The sequence below is a fragment of the Meriones unguiculatus genome, chromosome 2 (genome assembly GCF_030254825.1).
Source record: "Meriones unguiculatus strain TT.TT164.6M chromosome 2, Bangor_MerUng_6.1, whole genome shotgun sequence".
Taxonomy (NCBI): Eukaryota; Metazoa; Chordata; class Mammalia; order Rodentia; family Muridae; genus Meriones; species Meriones unguiculatus.
The window spans coordinates 189,706,284-189,729,523 of record NC_083350.1 but is presented as its reverse complement, the minus strand read 5'-3'; the positions used below and the strand labels follow the sequence as shown (position 1 = coordinate 189,729,523).

Sequence of the window (23,240 nt, the reverse complement as noted above, 5' to 3'; positions counted from 1 at the left end):
CACAGTCACTGAAGAACACATGACCGCTGAATGCTTAGTCAGTCATGAGAGCAGGACACCTGTGTCCCCTCAAAGGTCTAGGGGACATCATGGAAGACAGCAGAAAGAGCGCAAGGCACGGCAGAAGTGCTGTGGGGCCCGGGCCCATTCTCCGGGCTGGCACGGCTGCGGACTACACGCAGCGGCTCTGGTTGCCCGGGTAGACTGTCCTTCAACATCTCCTCACACGGGGACTAGCGCATGAGGCCACCTCCCCTGAGGATTTACAGACAACTCATAGGTGCCGCAAGAGGGAAAGGCATTCTCTTCTGTGGCGTGGCCACTGCAAAGACGTCCATGCTCCCACGAGCGACCTCCTGAAATTCACCGGCAGAGCACAGCCGTGGGCAGCACGGGCCGGCAGAAGAGCTGCTGGGAAGAGGAAGAAAAACTGACTGCGGACAAGGGCGGCTGGGCGGGGAGGACCCGAGATAGCCCTTGAGTATAAGCTCAAAGATGCTTTCATTTTATTTTATCTTGGGTAGAATTTCCTACTTCGCCTCACCCTATTTTTCAACTTTAAGTGTTACATACTAGTTATTAACATCACAACATGAGTACACCAATATCTGAATGTAAAAGCAAATAATTAGCTTGTAAGCAAAATATTCAAATTTATTTAACCACTGCTAAAAATTTAAATGTATTCCTGTAGAATTAATAAAATAAATATTAAAATACATGTAAAAACAAATTATGTAAGTGCAATGTAGCAAATAGAAGACATTAGGAATGAGGCTAAAGCAAAGCAAATGCAGTATTTAGGTGTCTGTTATAGCACTGTCATTTAAAAAAAAAAGCCACAAATAGAACACTATTGTAAATTTGGACTTGAACAAACAGAAAGAAAAATATTATTTTTTAAATATCTGGACAGCAGCTTAGGTAAAAGATATTACTCCACCGAAGTAAAATGTCAGCTGGTAGTGACATTTTCAGAGATTCGTGCAGGAACTAAGAGCTGACCTGCAGACAAAGAACGATCCAGAGGGCGCAGAGGTCTTTCTACGCTCTGCAGCCCATATGCTCACTGCGGCCACAGAAGCCTTTCTCCAACCTGACCTCCTAGGAGGAAATTCAAACTCTTGGTGGAAGTTAGGAAAATCAATGGGCCCTGTCCTCCCGTGGAACAGCGCAGATCTTAGTACTGAACACAACCAAGTGTACCTGTGCCTGCCGCAAGGCCTTACCGCAGACCTGTTCTGCCTTTTGTGAATAGCTGAATGATAAACATGTGCAGCCTACCAAAGTGTGCTGAAAAGCATTTCTAAATACAGGAACTCACGGTAAGCTAAACAGTAAGACTGTTGCAAGCGTTCTCTAATGGATCTTCCTCTACAATTTAAAAGGCAACTTTTCATATCTGACATAAAATCTATAGATATAAATCACATTAAAGGACCATTCTTTCCTGATTATCAATCTCTGTCTCCTTGTAGCACACTACAGTCACATTTGACCTTAAAACATGATAAAAGGAAAGCAAACAGGAATGTTTCTAAAAGATGTAATGATCTTGTCTCTGTTCTGAAGAATATCTTCATAGTGTAAATTGGTGATGTTCAAATCAGTTACTAATAATTTCTATTATTCACTTAGGCACACACACGTGTTAAGGGAAGGAGCAGCACACGTGTATCTGTGTCTGAAGGCTGACTGGAGGTAGCACAGAGACCCTCCCTAAAGCTCAACTGACACTGGAACTTTGGGCCCAGGAGATAAAGGGGGCTCTGAAGTTGTCCTTCAGGCCGGTGTCAGGCGGAACACTGCACTTCCCGTCACCTCTGCTTTTCTGCAAAATGCCACACAGAGTGAAAATGCGTCATCACAGTGGCGTAAGGGCATCTGAATGTAAACCAGAGGAGTGGCCTGAAAGCCAAATAATTCAATCTGAACTTGACTATTGGAGAAACAACACATTTGTTACTTTGGAAATAATAAAAAATAAAATAAACTTGCTTCTCAGAATTAATTTATCTCTAGTAGGTAAGTCATCACTGAACAGGAAAACAAGTTAGAATGTAAGGGCCTAACCTGGCCCATCAGCTGTTCTCCACCTCCTGGTGCTGCGACCCTGCAATTCAGTTCCTCTGCTGCAATGAGCCCAGCCATCAAAGTGCTTTTTTGCTACTTCCTAACTATCGTTTTGAAGCGCAATGCAGATACTGATGTGCAGCCCCCACAGGGGTTGTGACCGTGACCCACAGGCTGAGAACCACTGCTCAGTGAGGGGACAGAGACAATCTGAACTTAAACTCTCCATGTGGCCTTCCGGACTATTTGCCCTTTCCATGGAGTTCGGGGAGAAGTGAGAATGAAGCCGTGTGCTCTGGCTCCCTCCCCAAACTGAACTGACCTCCTCCCTTGGTACATTAGTGCTGTCCTTCACAGGCCTTTCAGTGTAAAACTCCTGTGGATTGCCCAGTCCTGCCAAATGTTCCATTCAAAACATCCACTTCCCAGATCATCAATTAGAACTACCTTTCCATTTTTCATAGCCGATCCAACTGTTAACTCAAAGTGTGTGCCCACACTACCGAAAAGGCTACCTTTACTCACGCAGGCATCTTGCAACACTGAAAAATACAAGGTTGAACTAACCACCTCTATCCTAGCCGTGCTATTACACTAGGAAGCTTTCCTATAATCAGTAACATGTAGTCTTGATTTTTCTCAGAACTGCCCATTTATTCCACTTTAGAAAAACCTCTAATAACTAATCAATGTACTCACCTAGGTTTCTATTAGTTCAAAATTAAGAGCTAGAAATAATCTGGATAGCTTCTTACAAACAACCACTGAACTGTTTTTCTAGAAGACACTTGTATAATTTAAATACATTTATATACTCGATCCTCAACCCCCAAAAGTACATGACTGCCAAAATATTCAAAACACATTTTGTTTGTTCTGCTTTTTTTTGTTTTGTGGGACTAAGATGAAACGTGCAATCTACCACTGGGTTCCTCCTCCAGCCCAAGACCACGCTTTATTACCTAGAGCAAGTAACGTGGAATTCAGCCACGTCACATACGGCCTTATGTCTGCCTCTCACACTCAACGTATCTCCTTGGAATAGTAAAGGGACAAGGAAACTGCCATGTTTCTTTAAAAAAAAAGTCTGTCTGGGGCTGTGAGATGACTAAGAGAGTGAGTGTGTTTGTCATCAATCGGGCAGCCTGAATTCAATCCCCAGGGTCCACGTGTACAGGAAGAGAACTAGCTTTCATAAACTGTCTTCTCACGTACCACTCCATGTTCATTCATACAAATCAATTCTAAAAAAATCTATTCAGAAGGCAAGAATGTGAAGGACAAGTCACTAGAGAAGTTATGCCAAGAAAGAGCTAAAAATACAGATCCTTTTCACTCTTTGGTTGGCCATCTAAGGTAAAAGGCTATCCTTTTAAGAAGTTCCCACATAAGTGGAAATTAAGAGACTGACTCAGAATAATTTACAGATCTATGAAAAACTCATAAGGAATAAGGAAAGTTAGGAAAAAATATAACAACAATAACAGTAGAACTTAAAGAAAAACTTATGGCCTTAAATATATGAGAAAACAGCTGGGATCAGTAACATAAATGTCTATTAAAAATAAATGACCTAAACTTCAATGAAATAAAGTGAAGAAAGGATACAATTATTTAAATTTCATTTCATGTAGAAATTTTATGTACAAATTTTATTTTTCATAACGAGAACTCAAAAAAGTACAGGTTGATTCTCCAACAGCAACTGCAGCACCATTATACTACATGGCCAGCATGTTCAAGAACAAGGAAAAGTCTACCAGTTATCAGCATCAACATGGAGAGACAGGCCCAAGCGCTGCGCTGTGACTGCAGCACTGTAAGGGAGCTGGAGGCCGAAGGCGGGGTGAAGGCCAACGGGGTCCACAGTGCCGACAGCGAGGGACACACAGCAGACCCCCATTCAAAGACAAGGACAAGACAGGAGGAACGGCGCAACACATTCTAACCGCAAGAAACTCACCTGGACCACAGATGTCACACTTACAAGGTTTCAAGCGTGAGGCTTCTAGAATAACAGGTTTTATCTGATACAGAGTAACTAACTCTCCAAATTATTATAAAACACATTTAAAATTTTGAAACCAAAACCGACTCAAAATATAACAGAAGCCTTTTCCTAATTTAGCATAGTAGGTTAACAATATAAATTATTTGGTCTCATAATTTAGTGTTTAAAATTTAAATATTAAAAAGGGTATTTACAGCCAGGTGGTGGTGGTACATGTCTTTAATTCCAGCACTCTAGGAGGCAGACAAAGGCAGATCTCTGTGAGTTCAAGGCCAACCTGGTCTACAAAGAATGAGTTCCAGGACAGCCAAGGCTACACACAAAGAAACCGTATGTGTGTGTGTGTGTGTGTGTGTGTGTGTGTGTACACATATACCCTGTGTGTATGTATATGTATGTGTGCAAATATATATACAAACATATGTACATATACATATGTATACAAATATATGCACACAGGGTATATATATGTGTGTGTGTATATATATATAGATATATATATACACACACACACTCACAAAGCAATGATATAGGAAACAAAAAGCACAATCTGTGACCATTCTTCTGTGTAGGTGTGGGCTCACAGCAGCTCTCTCCATGTCAGGACATACAGTTCCATATTCTTCATTTTAAGGGCTACTCATGGATCGCTGGAAGTTAAGTGGGGATGCAGGGCTTCTGCCAAACAGTTTTCAGAGGACTGCTTCTCAATTATCTCAAAAACACTTCCACAATAAATATACTCAAAATTATTGAAAAGAAAAACCATGTAAAGTTCAACAAATAAAGAAGTTTCTCAGTATTTCACTTCAGGGGTCTTTGCACGTTATCACTTACCCCAGATGTAAAGTCTGATCTAAAAAAAAAAAAAAATTAATGCTATCTACAGAAACCATAGACTCCTGAAAAAGACTAAGAAAAATGAAAGCTTCAAAACCTCAACAGCAAACAAAAGTCAACCAATGATAATGTGTGACAGCCCCCTTTAATTCTGAAGTGATTTCTCTGTCATGGAACGCCTCAAAGTATTGATTTCTCTCAGCAGGAAGAGGTCTAAGCCAATGAAACAGATCCAGCACCCTCCCCCCCGCCGGTAGCCCATAACAGCATTCAAGGTTACAGCCGGCAGGACACTTATCAAAGTATCTCTCCCATTTCTTCTTCTTTTAATGGACTAGGTGCAATGTGTTCTAAGGCCTTATCTCCACAAAATGCAGTCCCCAATAATATTAAATGATTTAAAGATTAAAACAGGTTTGAACCTTTTAGTTTTCTCATAATAAAAGGTTGTTTTAAAATGCTTTACAAGATATTTGTAAAAACAAGACAACATCAAGCAGGCTGAAGTTTTACATAAGGCTCTAATGTATACACAATACTGTTTTATTATTTTTACTTACTAGAGTACCTATTAATATTTTTAAACCACCAAATGCTTAGATAAATGCCCAAACACTATTCAAAAAGGCAAGATAAGTCCATTAACAATGCAGCAATACATCATATATCTAGTAAATTAAGTAAAAGGTCTTAGTACCTGTGTTCAGTATGGCTGACAAAATTAAAACAATAAATAGATCCGAATTCAAAAACTTTTAAAAATCATAATGTGATTTTAAAACACACAGAACAATAGTCATTTATTTAACATAGAAAGGTCTCATGATTAAATGAGTCAATATATTTACAACTATACAGGCTAACTTCAGCTAAATACAAAGCAAAAGTAGTTCAAAAGAAGCATAGAAAACAGAATGAAAAATAACTGATGCGGCTTTATCAATAACCATAATTAAATCAGTACTTAAAAGCACAACATCTACAGCCAGACAGCTCAAATCTTAGCTCTGAAGTCTTCCTAACCGGGCAAGTTATATGAAATCTTGTATCTCAGCTGCTTCATCTCAACAGGAGGTGACAGGTGACTAAACGGGGCGATGAGAACACGGGGCGTGAAGTGCAGCTCCCACATTCTCTGTGCTCGTTTTGCGCAGTGAGTGACCCTGGCTCCAGCACCGAGAGCAACTGCGCAAGCAGCCACAGCTTCACCACAGGAGAGAACAGTAACAGCATCAACACTCCGCTGAGGCAGAAACACTGCACACAGGGTCATGGAGAAACCGCATCAACCAGAGAGTGAGAGAATAAACATGTTTTCGCCAAGAAGCAAGCTCTCAAGACAGAGCAGAGAAAATAGAAGGAAACCGTCCGGGGGACAACACGGGCTGCACAGGAGGTGTCAGGCCAGTGTGGAGTAGACCCTGTCACACAGCAGCCCGAGCGCTCCCCTCTCAAATGCACCAGTGTGCTTTTCTGTAATAAAAGCAACATTTTACCCATTCTTCAAAAACAAAATATTCCTAAAACAGCTGAATTATTTAACATATAAAAATGATAACTGAATTTGTGTATCTGCTTACAAACTGCTGTACTGCTAGAAATTCTCCGATTCGTATTGACAAGTATTAATAATAGTCATTTCCACAGGGGGAGATTGAATCTGAAAGCTGTTTTATTTACATTTTCCTGATGGATATGTTGAACATTCTTCCGTATGTTTAGGATGAAAGGAGGAACCTTTATACACTGATAGCGGGAATGCAAATTGGTACAGTCACTGTGGAAATCAGTGCAGACTTCTCTCAGAAAACTGAAGAAAGAACTACCATACGAACCCCTTACACTACTCCTGGGCATCTAGGAAGGCTGTGGATGAGCACACCACAGTCTTGGACACCCGTACGAGCTGCCACAGTACTTCCAGGAGCCAAGACACTGCATGAGACTGACTCCTAAAGAAGGGATGGCATAAACACGTGACCAAGCTTTAGTCAGCCATAAAGAAAAACAGCATTAAGTCACCTGAAAGAAAACGATGTGTGGGAGCTCAAGTAAATAAATAAGTAAACTGAGAAGAGGAGTATCAGGTGTTTCCTTCTCATTTGTGCCTCCTAGATTCTGTGTAAACGTATAAAAGCATATTTGCAGATAGGATATGAGGCACAACTTTGGCTGGAGGCTGGATAAAATGGAGGAGAGGAGACACTGGGGTGACTGTGGTCACAGTACATAATATATTTGCGTAAAAATATTTTTATGAACCCCACGTCTGTGAAACCTATGTCAAACATGACTGCTTGGCAAATATGCATACATAGAATTTTCATTAAAAAGAGGTAATGGACGCTTTTGAAATAATCTCGTATTACCAACTTTAAAAGCTGAAAACAGAAACCTGATAGTTGATTTTTTTTTATCTTTTTAAATTACAAAAGTTTTGTCATATAATATATTCTGATCATGGTTCCACCTCCCTCATCCTTTCCCAACTTCCCTACCCTGCCAACTTCATGCCTCTTTCTCCCTCTCTTAAGAAAACAAATATGACAATAAAAAGACAAATAAACAAGAATACAACAAAAAGAATGAGCTAGCAAGAAAGAAGAAAAGAGAGCACAAGAAATGCAGATGCACACACACAAACTCATACAACACAACATCATAAATAATATACAAGCAAAGACCAGCCAGAAGCAAATGCCCAAACAATGCAGGATGAGAAAAACTAAGAGACCAGGCCTCAATATACAGCCTTGGCTGCACAGGAACAGGAACTCGCTGCATGGCCCTGACTGGCCTTGAACTCATAAAGATCCGACTGCCTCAACCTCCCAAGTGCTGGAACTAATTCACATTTACACAGTTGTTTTTCATCCCCAATGACTGCTGGGTTTTTTTTTCCATAACAAGCTCTAAAAATGATAGCTTCTAATAATGCATATTTGTGCCCTATGCAAGTATGTCCCTGATGTGCTCACAGCTGCCCAGAGAAGACCTGAACGAGAAAATGTGAAGCCACAACAGAAAGGAAAAGCCACCCTGCACCACACACCAGACACACCTGACTCTAAGTCTCCGCCTGTACCGAAAAGTGTACAGGCAGCACCTGAAACACGGCTCCACATGTGCAGACACCCACACACACGTGGATGTGCACTCACATGTACACAGACACGCGCACACACTGAGAAAAAGGGAGGAGAGAGAAAGGGAGGGAGAGGGGAGACAGGGACACTGGATGACTGACAGACTGGATGACTGGAAGTGGGTGAGACCTAATTCCAGAGAAAAAAAATGTGTGTGTGTGTGTGTGTGTGTGTGTGTGTGTGTGCCTGTGTGTATGCACAACCTAGACCAGGCCTTAGAACTGACAAAGAAAAAAGGCCTGGGCTCACATGAATTCAAGGTGATGTGATTTCTCTCCTTAGCACTGCCCTGTTACCCATCTGTGCTCTGATTCCCTTCTGTGGACGCCATACTTACAAAAGGAAAACAAAAGGCCATGGCCACGACTTGGGCAATGGGGGCTTTTGCTCAGAAGAATGCCCACTAATAGGACAGCAAGAGTTGTGATGCCAGCCTTCACAGGAGCAATCCAAACAAAAGTTCCCACAGGTACCTAGAGCTCCAAACCGGCAGTACCTGTGAGAGCGCAGGCATGTGCATGAGCTTGGATACAGAAAGGGTTACTCAAAAGGAGGGCTTGCAGAACCCCTAATCAAGTGCAAGTTCGTGCCATGAATCACGACACGATTCTAAAGCCCATTCCAATCTCACACAGTACTGGGGAGAAGCACTTCCATTAATCTGAGCTAAAGGGGTGCTAGCACTGCTTGGTAAACGACCCGCGTGCATGGCTATCTGGCCGAGCCAGAGCAATGCTCAACAGTAACGCGCTCTCTCACTGGTTTGGTAAATGAGCTACTGTGATTTAGAGCTTTGGAGGAAAAATAATACTTACCTATTTCATTATGTGTGTATTCTACCTTTTTTAAAAGGTATGTTTATATGTGTGATTTTGTGGCACGAGTGGGTGCCCTGGGAGCCCAGAAGCACAAAATGCCAAGCTGTAGGCAGAGGTGGATATGAACCTCCTGAAATGGAGGCTGAGAACAAAACCCTTGGCCTCTGAAAGTGTAGCTCTAACCACTGAGCCATCTCTCTAGCCCCTATGCTATCTTTTTTTTTTTTAAGCTACTTTTTTTTTTATTACAAGTGGGAAGAATGGTATAGTTACAATCAGATAGAAGCAAAGCCAAGCTCCCAACAGTGCAAACAAAACAAAACAAAACAAAACAAAACAAAACAAAACCTCAGTGTTTAGCATCTGAGACTCATTCATGCTTTTCTGGGCTCTACAAGAGTTGTGATAGACCTGCCTCTCTGGCTCTGCCATCCCCAGTACACAGAGCTTGTTTTGTAGGCTCAGGCCTGGTCCACTCATCACCTGCTACTGTCTTTGGTGGGCATTGCATGCATGATCCTGGCATCTCCAATATTCTGGGTCTCAACTGAAATTGAGGCCACACCTACATCAATGGTCCTTTACCTCTGTGGGACTCTGCCCCTGCCACGTGGTGGCAACCCTCAGCTTCTTCCCATGGCCTCTTCAGTTCTTCCACTTCATTTCTGCCAAAACCAATACCGCTCTTACACATGACCGAGTTTGACTTGTAGCCTTAGCTCTCTCTGGACCACAGCTTCTGTGTGCTGACCTGGAGGAAATAGTCTCGGATTTTACCTCAGTGGTGCTGGTTTATTATCAAGCCCAGCAAAAGCTTCAGCCCCAGATAACCAGCACCAATTGTCCCCACAGAGCAAATCTTTCATTCCACATATTCTTAAAATATGCCGTGAACAGTCCTGAGAGAGTCTTTGCTTCCCTCTGAAACTTCACAAGCCAAGCCTTCACCATCAACATATCTCTCAACATTCTTTTTTTTTTTTTTTTTTCAATGCAGTTTATTCAGGAACATTGAACAATCCTCGGACCCCGGGGAAAGCCAGCCCACAGCTTAAATAGCCTCTGGGTAGCCAACCCAGGCGTGCCACGGGGGCAATGCAGATAGGTCCACATACATGGAAGCAAGCCAGATCCTCGGCCTTAGCCAAATGTGGAGTTGTTCGTGACAGAGAGCACTCACCATCGGGAAGGTGGAAGGCGGAAACCAGCTCCATCTTTAAGGCATAGCATTCCGCAGCTCTCTACAGTTCCCCCTTTTTGTTTTAGACGCATCAGGCAAGAGTAGAGGTCTGATCTCTGATCCTTTTCTATTATCACTTTTATTTAAGGTGATAACTATAACAAAACCAGCAACCTACCACTGAAAAATATTCATATGTAAGCAAATAATTCCAAGAACTATTTCACTGTTCTTACCCTATAAATAAATATAAACAAAAATGTAAAAACAAAATGCACAAGCCCCCATCCATGCTACTGACACTATAGCTGAATTGCGAGGATTGATGTCATGTTTATCATCAGGCTATCCTGACTAAAATTCAAGCACCTCTTCAACAAGTGACATACATGTTCAGCCAAGAGGGCACATCAAGAGCAGAGGTCACCAGACAAAAGCTGCTGTGGTCACCAGTAGAGTACATTTGATCACCCCACTCTTATTTATATAAACAACGCACATACAAGTATACATGTGATAGATATTCACAACAAAAATATGAAAACGTACGTATCAAACTCTATTTTATAAAGCATGAGAAGGGAAAGATTTCAGAATCCTTTCTTTCCACATCACATGACTATTCAAAAGTTTTTCTTCCTTATTTTCTTATTTTCTTATTTCCTTATTTCTTATTTAGAGCATCCAAGTTTAGCCCTATGAAAAGTATTTGGATTTTATTTTTTAAAGTATTTGTTTTTACGTATATAATAACCACAATGAAACCGATAACAATAGACTTAGAAACCCAGGGACAAACAGGAAGCAGCACAGCACAGACCCACAGCACTACCACCGACTCAGCCTCAGAGTAATGCATGACCTCCACCATCGGGCAGCTTCCGTCTGAGCGCTGTTTCACATGAGAGACTGCAACCTGGCATGCTCTCCAGTGAGGCAGCATGAGGCAGTCATATCAAATGGCACATACCCACCCATGGGAATTACTGCATTCTGTTCATTTACTTTATCAATAATAACAACACTTCTCCATGACTAAAAATCACATTCACACTAACAGACTTTAATATTGACTGAAGATATGGAATATTAAACTGACCATAGACCATCTATTGCACAAACAAATTACTGTAGCAAACTAATGTAACAACTGAAACAGTTGGCTACGTGGAGGAAAGCAAAAGAAACACCTCAAGAGACCTACCACACATCAAATGAATGGAAATTTTTAAAACATTTCTCCTCCTGTACTTTTTATTTATTATTTATACAGTATTCTGTCTGCATGTGTGCCTGCACACCAGAAGAGGGCACCAGATCTCACTATAGATCGTTGGGAGCCACCACGTGGGTGCTGGGAATTGAACTCAGGACCTCTGCAAGAGCAGCCAGTGTTCTTAACCCCTGAGCCATCTCTCCAGCTATGATGAAAATTTTTAAATGAAAAAAAACCTGAAGACAATACTCTAGGTTATTTCCTTCAACTCTTTGACATTTAAAAACAAAAGCCTTCTAGACAGTTTTTAACCACTTTGCTAGATATTTAAAATAAGGAATATATTTCCAAATTTTAAACTATTTTACTGCTTCTAAACTAATAAAAGGGTTAAAAAGTAAACACAATGAATTTCATTTTCTACTAAGATATACTATCCATAAATGTTTGAAAACATGCAAACTGTAGTCAACTATTTCAAGGAGTAATTCCACCAAATCTTTAAAAGAAGATACACTACTATTATCCGCTGACAACAAAGGAATAAAGCTTTTCTCTTCCCTGAAGAGTAAGTATACACATTTCCACCCACAGTTCCATCTCCCTAAGAGAGAACGGTCCATCCTTCCTACATGAACAACAGCAACACAATGCCTACCATTTTGCTTTTTACACTTTATTGAGAAGAGCAGATTAATCAGCTCAAACAGAACATCAGAAGAGTAAAAGTAGGAAGACATAATACTATCTTCAGATATGACAGAACCAAACAAAGTAAATCTATATTACATAAATGATATTGTAATTCTGAATAAAATTGAGTAGGGAGACAAGGTGGGGGGTGAGGAAAACATTCCTACTTACACGAGAATGAATCAGAATGCCTCAATAAAGTAAACGCTTCAACAGCAATATAGAAAAGTATATGCATTAGAAGTGGAGAGAAAACATCTGCAAACACACCTCAGAACATGGAGGCCTTTATAATATCACAGAAGCAGAATGTCAACTCAGAGGGAGAATTTGGGACTATATAGTGGACATTCTAGGGAAATACAGGCATAGGTATAAAATAAATGGGATTCATAGCACAATAAATACTAAATATATGAATAAAATATTTAAACATAAAAATATTGAGAAAAACAGTTTCTTTATAATATGTATATACATTACCCTTTTAACTACTAAAAAAATTTGAGATACCATAAAAAAAACACTCCTATACTTGAAACAAAAAAGACTTTTAAAAACTTTCTGCAGTATAATGGCCAGCTGTGTTGGCATGCATCTACGGTCCAAAGACATGAAGGTTAGAAGTTCAAGGTCATCCTTCTTACATAACAATTGAGGCCGAAGAAAGAAAAAAAGAAAAGAAAAAGAAAAAAGGAAAGAAGAAAGCCACCATACTAGGCTGTACTAAACAGAAGAATGTCAGAGATAATTAACAGACTCATTAGACACACACTTGCACACAAATAGGATTAAAATTATATCCAAGAAATATAAGGCAAAAGCCACCAGAATGGCTCAGTGTGAAAGAGCGCTTGTCATGAAAGCCTGGTGATTTGAGTGGGATCCTGGAACACAGAACAGAAGGAGAAAACAAACTCCTGAAAGACTCTACAATAATTTTTAATACTACATATTAAGACAAAATTCCAAAAGTTTAATAATAAAGACACTATGAGGAAAAAGTCTCTCACGTGTTTAAAAATACTGAGTTGTCACAACAGAATGTTGAGTTCTGTAGCATCATGATTCCTATCAAGAAAGGGGACAGGAATACACAGTCCTCTATGAGTGCGTAGACACTGTGAAGGGATTAATAAGTGAAGTGACTACCTATAAAGGGAAAAGGCAGAACATGCTTCAAAGAGGTCAGAAGGGCAGGTTGACTGTGTGGTTCCTGTAATGCTTTTTCTGAATTGTCTAGATAAATTAAATCCACAGATCTCATACAGATGATGTTTCCTATGTCAACATTTAGGTATTACTGTCACTAATGAACTGTCAAAACAAAACGCAGAGGTTCAAACTGCCCTAGCAGTTTCTGTGTCAGGGACCTATACTTTTGATCAAAGGAATAAGAAAAGGAGAAATAAAGAGTGGACTAAGAAAACATCGCTAAGAAAGTAAAGGCAAAACAAAACCTTTCAAAAGAGAAGGCTGTGACATCAATGTCAAAGTCTGTCAAGGGACATGAGGACAACAGAGGAATCTATGAAGGTACTGAGAGAGGAATCTGAAGGCAATTGTTTAAGACTGCAGATTTTTCTCTGCAGATTCTAAGACACTGAAAAATAGAAGAGAGTATGGGAGAATAAAGATACCAATGCAGATTTGAAAAAAAAAAAAACAAAAAAACAAATAAAACAAAACAAAACAAAACAAAAGGTCTAACAAAAATGCACAGGTCCCCAGGAAGCAGCGCATGGTAACTGATAGAGCCATGAATAGATGGATTGTGAGAGAGGAAAAGCACAGCTATCATGCTAAATGAGAGCCTCACCTAAAATACTAGACACTACAAACTATCGTCAAGAATTATATAAATTACCAATTACATCAAGTAAAACACTTAGAAGACTGTTTCGGTCAAATCTGCCACACAGAGCTCCGAGGCTGCTCTACACAAAAGGAGCCTCCATCTGAAGTACCAGAGCATTCGGGAAGCAGGTATCCAGGCGCAGCTCGGGAGCAACCAGCGCATCATGTAAGGATCTTTTTCACATTAAGAATCCCATTAGAAAGAAAACACTAAAAGGTAATTGAATTTCCCTCAGTTATCTTCATCTCTGTCAGCCCCTGCTACAGTAACTTACTCTCCAGAGCAGGGATAACTCAATTCTGTCCAGCAAGCATATGTTATGAGTCTCCAAAGCAAACTTGTCTAAATCATTCTGGTCTTCTATCAAGGCTGGCTGTGGATATGAACTCTGACAGAAAGCAAACAAATTTATTTTTATCTTTTCAATAATTCATTTCTTCACGCTATGATGGAAGAAATCATGAGATAAATATATGCTATGAGGTTACCACTGTTAAAAACTCAGCTGAAATGCTTTCATTGGCTTAAATTACAAAATCTCACTGAATCATTCTTAAGGACTAAGGCAGTGGTTTCAATGGATTGTAGAACTGGTTAATTGCCTGAAGTTTAAATTTATTGAATTATTATATCTAATGGCTTGAAATTAAGAAAAAAACACCCCTAATCAGATGATACTTATAGAGCTCACAATACAATTTCAATTATTTCACCTTGGAAGATCATTATTTACTTGAATTCCCTTACATGTACTAGAAATGAAATGCTAGAAAACTCATTATTAAATAGATAAATAAATAATAAATCTTAGAAGAAAGTTTTTTCCTGTGTTTTAAACCACCTTATTATATTTTATTATAAAAATATTAAAAAATAAAATGCAAAAGTATGAGAAATCCTCTCAATTAATTTCTTAATCTAAGCTGAAACCTACCTAAGACCAAGGCTACTCAAAGCACATACCAATTCAAATTCAAATACTAAATGAACATGAGCTTCTCCCTTTAATGTGTACTAAGTTTCTCAAATGCAGATTGGTACTTGGCTTTGACCGTTAAATTGTACAAAAGTGCAACAGTAATAATCATGGCCATCACTAAGACAATTTAGTGTACGTTTTAATTACATCATATAATCTTATTCCACCAACATATCTTTCATTCAAATTTCATTATATCTACTTTAAAGAAATTAAAACTAAAGGAAATTCAACAAATTTTATCCAATATTCCACAAATACGCTGGGAAGCATATTTTATGAATATGTTTTCAACCGGTGTTTATTCTTTAACATTGTAATACCTTTTTTCAAAATTAAGATAACACCAAAGAAAACCTCAAAACATGTAGCCAATCATGAGTTCTGATTTTTTTAAATGTCTTATTTGTATTTCATTCTATTTTTTTATTCCATAATTTTCACATACAATCAGCACTTGTTTGATTAGAATTAAAGCTACAATTTGAAACCTTCCAATCATGAAAATGTGAAAGTTATCATGACTTATTTTCGTTTGTATGGAGAAACTGGCAATAGAGAACTACTGACATTTTGTTCATACTGAAAAAAAGAAAAAAAAAAACTGAACATATTTAGAAAGTCCAATACAGTTTCCATATGTGTAAACAGCATGAAAAGTGTGAAATGATCAAATCAAGGCAATTACATATCTATCATTTGAAACACTTTTCATGGTGGTGAAAGCACTGACAAACCTTTCTCCTGGACACTGTATTTCGTTACCTGTAGCTCCTGAATGGGCGACACAGAAGCAGGACAAAATCCTCCCCACTTCCTAGAGGTCACACATGGGGAAGATCTTGGGCACCCTTGACAAAGCACGATGCTCTCCACGCTCCCCTGCTAACAAAGGAGAGGGCTTCCTTCTCTAGGACTAAAGTGTGTTCTTATGGGTTCACATACTTTCTTTATACATTCTGACTTCTAGTTTGATTCAGTATCTTGGCGCTATGAACAATGATTAAAAAATTTTTAAAAAGCTTAAATGTGCAGATCCCTCTGTAAGACACAGTTTCAATTTCTCTGGATACATGCCAAGTAGTGGGAAACACGGATCATACGGTTTTGGTATTTTTCGTTTGGGGTACCCACTAAACTATCATTCCAAATAATGGTAGCAACTTAAAATTCTACCAACTGCTAACTATTTCCTTTTTCTCCAGTCCACGTCGGCATATGTCAATTGTAAACCTAAGAGGCACAATGAGAGCTCACGGCAGTGTGATTTCTCAAATAGTAATGGATGCTTAAATTTTTAATATCTTCGCAATTAGTTTGTCTTTTCGTTTGTTTGTTGTTGTTTGGTTTTTCAAGACAGGGTTTGTCCTTTTAGCCTCGGCTGTCCTGGACTCAAACTTAGCGTTTGGCCTGCCTCTGCCTCCCAAGTGCTAGGAATGAAGGTATGCGCTACCAAGCCCGCTTTCAAGAAAAGTCTTTAAAGGACTCGCTTTGTTTTTGAGAGAGAGGAGGAGGAAGAAGGATGTGTGTTCATCTGGGTGGAGTATGAACTTATATGAGCACATGTAACTGTGCCAATGTGCAGGTGTGCAAAGGCCACAGGGGAATTCAGGTGTCTATCAGTCTTTGCTTTAGGCCCTTGAGACAAGCTCTCACTGAGCATGGACTCAGTGTAGGGCGATCAAGCTAACTGTCTAAAAGCTCTCTCCTGCGAACACTGAGGTCACAGACCCATGTGGCCAAAGCCAGCTTTTGTGGGCCTGTGAGAAAGCATGACTCAAGTTGCACACATAACAAGTGTTCTTTTTCAATGAGACGTCCCTTACCCTCATTTGCTTGTTTCAAGTGAGGCTATTTGTATTGGTTTAGTTTTCTGAGTTCCTTAAATATTCTTGGATATTCGACCTATTCAGTGTATGACTTGCAAACATTTTCTCTCATCCAATAAATCTTCATTCTCTTCTTTTACTTTGCTCTGTGGGAGCTTTTTACTTTCAATATTATTTGTCAACTTCTGCTTTTGTTATGTGTCTCGAGGTCTCATTCAAAAGTCCTTATGTATGTGTAAGTCATGAAGCTTTTTCTTGACTTTCTCCAAATTTCACAATTATGGACCTTAAACTAAATATGTCACATTCACAAAATAAAGATCAAAACTATCTGATCATTTCAACAGAGGCATACAAAAGTCATTGAAGATGCAGGGCACAAAATCAGTATTGGAAATCAGTAGCCATTCTATATAATGACAAACTATCTGAAAAAAAAAATAAAGCAAGCATACCATTCACAATAACTATAAAAACAAACTACTTGGGAACAAATTTAAGTAAGAAAATAAAAGATATCAATGCTGAAAATTATAAAATACAGATGATAAAATTGAAGGCACACAAACACATTAAAAAAGATAGTGTATGTTCACAGATTGAAAGAAATCATGTTAAAAGTTCCAGTCACAGCCAATAAACCAGGCCTACAACCCTAGTACTTGGGAGGGAAAGGGAAGAAAGTCATGACTTCAAGATCACTCTAGCTATAGAGCACATTTCAAGCCAGCCTGGGTTCCACAGAGATCTGACACAAACCTAAATTTAAATATGTATAATATCTGCAAACCCTATTTAAGATAGACATTTTTCACCAAAGCAAAAATAGTTCTAGAATTTATATTTAATTGCAAAAGACAACAAAGTGCGGCCAACCTAACTTTACAGCAACGCACCACAAAACGACGGGACCAGCAGAGAGGAGCGGCGGCTGACAGACCACCGCGCGGCCTGCGCGGTCTGGACACAGCCCAGCAGGTGGTTTGCTGCTCTTCCAAAGGACCCAGTTCAGTTCCCAGGCCCCAGCACACAACTGTCTGTCACGCCACTGTCAGGGAACCCAAAGCCTTTACCTGATCTTTGCAGACACCTATGCACATGCACACACACAAAGTAAATTAAAAAAATTAAAAATGGACCACTCAGTCCAAGAGAACAGAAAATATGAAGGAAGCCACATATTTATAGCCAACTTGACTTCTCACAAGGGGCCAAAAACACACATGGAAAGGGAGAGCCTGATTAATAAATGTTAGATAATGGTCATCTACAGGCAGATGGAAGAAGCTAGACTCTTAACCAGTTTCCATACCCCACAGCCACATTTTGCTTTCACAGAGAACTGAATTGTTACTTTCCATCAGGAAGAGAAATGAAATGTGGAGCTTGGAGTTAACAATCATTTATTAAACAATTTTTTGCTGAGCATTTAACATGAAAACCAGTGTGTTGGCACTGTGGACATGTAAGTGTGCTTTACCCCCTTAAAGCACATGATAAGGACAGAAACAAACAATCAGGCAAATACCCAAGCAAAGCCAAATGACTGGCTTAGTGGTAACATAAGAGATTACAAGCTTGGCTCATATTTAGGGGATTGCTGGTGGGTAGACAAGGAGAAGCCAAGAAGGCGTGATGTGGATGTGGCAAAGGGAACGAGGAGAGGAAAGAGGAGAGGGTACGTGCAGACGCTGTGACTGGAGGACCAAGAGACCAGTGTGGGACACAACGTGGGCTGCAGTGGGAGGAGGCACAGAGCGGGAACGGAGAGGGAAAGCCTGTTCTAGGCCAGGCTGCAGAAGCCGGCGCTCAGAAGGACTATTCTGGCCTTTTATATAAAAGCAAGAAAACGTTGGTAAAGAATAAATGAACAAATGCACAGTTATTTCAGGGGTTTAGACCATATTTAGGTAGTAGTTAAAGTTAAAAAAGACAATATGCAAAACATGTATTTGGAAGCAGAATAAAAATGTTTTGCAGAAAGGCAAGTAAAGGAGAGACCTAGGGATGGCTGACATCTGCAAGTGAGGGAAACGTGCTCAGCAGGGAGATGACAGGAAACAGACCACAAGGAGGAGACAGCTGCAGAAATGTCCCCAACATGGGCTCTCCAGATACTCAAGCAAAGTAAAGAGAGACACTTTTTGTACACAGGCCTGAAGTTGTGAAGAGCAGTTCAAGTTAGAGGTAAAATTCCAGGAAGATGAGACAATACATGCGTGCCAATGGAGGAAGGGCCCTCCAAAACACTAGTTTAAAAAACATACTGTTTATCTTAAAATAATGAAAAAAATAACCTTAAGACTATCCTTACTCAGAGTGAAAACAGTGTTTTAGTGCATCTCTAGCTAACCCTACCTTTTCAATTGGTCTGCACGTCCTACACTCATGGGACTTCCTCTGCGTCAATGAGTGCTCGGTACTCGACCAAGCTGTCCTCCTGACCGACACTGCGGGAAGGTGGAGACCCACCAACTAGGGGGGCAAAGACCATCATTTGCTCCATTTTAAGTCTTTGCTTAGTTCAATGTTCTAGCTCGAGTGGCTGAAGGACAGTGTATTTCAAACTAAATATTTTCTAAATATTTAGAGAACTAAATATCTTCCAAGTAGCTATCAGACAATAGACGTTACATGGAGGAGAGCTATAGCAGGGTACCTGCCTAAGTTCGCCCAAGGGTCCCGGCAAAGAACCCAAACAACAGGCAATGACACGTGAGAGTCTCAGCTGTGAGCCAGGGCTGTACCGCTGGCTAACTTGAACATCTTCATAAAGAGAGATATCAATTATGTTATTTGCACAGACAGACTCTTCTGGAAACAAAACATGCCATGGTTTACTATACAAGCGTAGGAGACACAGCAAAGCAGAAAAGCCAAATGCAAAGAGTTTAAGTTTTAAAACATTATACAACTTTTAAGAACTGCATTTAAAAACTGCATTCCCTGGTATATCAAAGAAAAATAAATTGGGTGATACTCATTCCTCCCTTCAAAACAGAAAGAAATTAGCTGTAGACAGCACTCACAAAATCTACCCAAGAACACACGCCTTTAATCCCAGCACTCAAGAGGCAGAGACCAGTGAATCCCTGTGAGTTTGAGGCCAGCCCGGTGTACATAGTGAATTCCAGACCAGCCACAGTTACATAGTGAGACCCTGTCTCAAAAACCCAACAAAACAAAATGAATCTATTTTTGTTGGGATAATTATAGTTAGACCACCGTGATGCCGAAGCATCATGTACAATGTATCAAACCCTGCTGGGGGCGGGGAAGGTGGCCAGGCTGTGGCAGGCAGCCAGGCGGCCAAGCCGGGAAGCCAACGGCCATATACACCTGCCACCATAGGCAGAGCTAAAACAGCCCAGACGCTGGGGGCCTATCTGCAAACACCATTTCAATTCTTTCAAACATTCCAGTGTAACTGACATTTTGAACTTTAAATTGAGTTATAGAAGAAAAACAAAATTTAAAAGGTCTATTTTATATTATGATAACCATAGCAAAAATATATTATATTAGAAAATAGAAAAATATATTGTATTAGAGAACAGAATCTCAGTGTTTGTACCACAGAACAGTGATAAGCACGAGAGGTAATATGTACTAATTAGACTGAATTAGCTATCCCCATAAATATATTCAAATTATAATATACATCACTCAGTCTTATTTGTGAATTAAAATAAGTGACTAGGTGATAATTCCAAAAGAGGTAAACTATTTTAATCTAAAGTAAGGTTCCACACAGGGAGCTCCATTTTGACAAACAAACTCTACGCACTCCCTGACTGAACAGGCAGGGTTAGAAACCGAGACTCCTGAGTCAATATTCATGCACTACTTGCTCAGGAAATTTCAAGGAGAAAGACAAGGCTGCAATCCATTAAGTAATCCTAGACTTTTCTTCAGGAAGTGCAGAAATAAATTAACTTTAACAATACATTGCTCGCCAGGGCAAAAAGATACCTTTTCAAGCAAGCGATTTTGGTTGAACTTGAACAAAAAGCTCACTTACAGACCTACTGACTGCTGACCAACCCACACTGTCACTCAAAGGTTCTGAAAAAAGTCTGTCCAATGTCCATCAGGTCCTTGCGTTGAAAGAAGTATTTTATACTCTATTTTAACTTTTTTCCAGTCTTTTAATAATTTTTTGATTTATTATTAATTACAATTTATTCCCTTTGAATCCCAGCTGTAGTCCCCTTCCAATCCCACCTTCCCTCCCTTACCTCCTCCCATGCCCCTCCCCAAGTCCTCTGACAAGGGAGGTCCCCCTCCCCTTCCATCTGACCCTAACTTATCAGGTCTCATCAGGACTGGCTGCACTGTCTTCCTCTGTGGCCTGGTCAGGCTGCTCCCCGCTCGGGGCGGGGGGGGGGGTGTCAAAGAACCCTCCACTGAGTTCATGTCAGAGACAGTCCCTGTTCCCCTTTCTAGGGAACCCACTTGTACACTGAGCTGCCATGGGCTACATATGAGCAGGGCGACTAGGTCCTCTCTGTGAATGTTCATTGGGTGGAGCATGGATTCCTGCAGCCCCCTCCCCAACCCCAGTCCCAGATTTTTCTCTGACTCTTAAACGGCATGAGTAGCTATTAACTACCCGCAAGCATACACATCCTAAGACATTTTGATAACGTGTTTTATTAATGTCCTCTCTTCCATAGTTGGATGTAAAATACCAACTACCAAGATCTAGTCAAGTTTGTGTGGAGTGTATGGTATGCAACATACATGCACGTATTTATCCATGTGCATGTGTGTGCATGCACCTACATTCATGCAGAAGACAGAGGTTAACTTTGCACGTCTTCCGCAGCTGCTCTTCCCCTTATTGTCTGAGGCATATCTCACTGACCTCACCAGCTAGGATGTCTGGCCCGTGGGTTCTGAGATCTGTCTGTCTCTGCCTTTCCACAGGGCAGCCAGGCAGCTTCTTCCTGAGTGGTAGGGATCGGACCTCAAGTCCACATTTGTGCACATCTCCCCAGAGCCTCTGCTTGATTTCCTCTGATCGTCTTCACTGTAGCACTGCCTCTGAATGACCTTAGAATTTTAAAGAACGGCACCACTGCTTCACTTCAGATAGAGCTGTAAACGAGCTGTTGAGACTGTGTTCTTAAAATGTCTTCCTGGGTGGGCAAGACAGCTCAGAGGTTAAAGGTCTGGGACCTTCCGAGGGAAGGGAGAGAACTAACTCCCAAAAGTTGTCCTCTGACCCCAAATATTACCTATGCACCATTATAATGTGCCCCCCCACCAGATGAATTAACTTATAATAAAAAGTATCATGACATACTCTCAAGGGGAAACTTCCAACAAGGAACAGATCTGTCATGAGCATGTGCTACACTGGTCTGCATCCACAAACGCCACCATGCCTAATGCTTACATAGATTTACCCTTGTTAGTAATAAAGAAAACACATACTAAAAAATAAAACAGATCCAAATCTCACGTTGCTAAATATAAGAGGGGATAGTTTGACCTTTATCACCCCCTTTCAGCCTCTGATGAAGTCTGACAAATAGAGAACCACATTTACTTCTTCTGACCAAATAATAACTTCCCAGGGTAACTGCAAAGTATCACACACAGCTGGATTAGCACATGACACCACACTCAAGCTTTTCCCTAAAGTTCTAGCCTCGGCATGGCATCTCCATTGATCAAAACCTCCTGCCTTCAGCTATGTGTGACAGGTGGCCAGAGACAGGTGTCAATACAAGCAGATGCCTGGCTCAGCAGCAACTTCCAGGATGCACATGCAACTGGCATGCAATTGAGAGGAAATCAAAGCATGGAGGTAACTACTGCAGAGCACAGACGTGGACCTCCACTCACCCCCGGGAGCTCAGAGGAGCATGAATTACTTTGAATGGGATGAAGAAGAGCCATGTGAAAATGATCAAGTGATTATCTAAGTAATACTGTCTGTCAAATCTAAAATAAACTTTCTTTCCCATTGACCCAAGTTAAGTATTTAAATCAGATGAAAACTTTTAGAGTCACATAAGGGACTTTCAATAGTATACACATTTCCTGTACTTTGAAAATCATTTTCAAATCAGTTATAAGAGACTTGCAATATTAAAACAAGAACGAAATGACCATCTTTTTACTGTACTCAAATGTCAAACTACAATGTGAAAGTCGGGCAACATAATGGTGTTTCCTGGCATATGAGCACTCATTTATTATTTGGTAAACACCAAAAAGGCAACTGCTAAATACAAAGTCATTCCATAACCTTAAATCTGACAGAATTCCCTAAGACTGAGTCACGTTATCCACTAAACAAACTTAGCTGAACAACTACGCTGCACACTTTGCCCAGGCCGGGAAGTCACAGAAGGAGTAAACGACCTAACTCCAGCTCCTATGTGGCACAAGGACAGTGCGGTTGTCCCTTCTTGGTTTTGAGGGCTGAGACGCTGCCCAGCAGCAGGGCAGAGGTGCTGTGAGCAGCCGTGGTAACAGTCAGAGGGCAGAACAGACACCTTCCCAGCAATAGGCAGCCCTGCTCTGACTTAAGGCAATAGTTGGTACAGTGTATCACTCTTACCAAAAGTTTCAAAACTGTAAAAA

General features: G+C 40.4%; 1 protein-coding gene and 1 long non-coding RNA gene across 4 annotated transcripts in view; one reads left to right on the top strand and one right to left on the bottom strand.

Annotated features, from left to right (window-relative positions):
* Nucleotides 1-1,993, top strand: part of LOC132652495 (uncharacterized) — a 2,759-nt gene extending 766 nt beyond the window's left edge. The window contains exon 2 of the long non-coding RNA XR_009590138.1: nucleotides 1,639-1,993. This is a non-coding gene — a long non-coding RNA (uncharacterized LOC132652495). The remainder of the gene's footprint in view (nucleotides 1-1,638) is intronic.
* Nucleotides 1-23,240, bottom strand: part of Lrba (LPS responsive beige-like anchor protein) — a 495,461-nt gene that overhangs the window by 301,488 nt on the left and 170,733 nt on the right. The window lies entirely within an intron of this gene.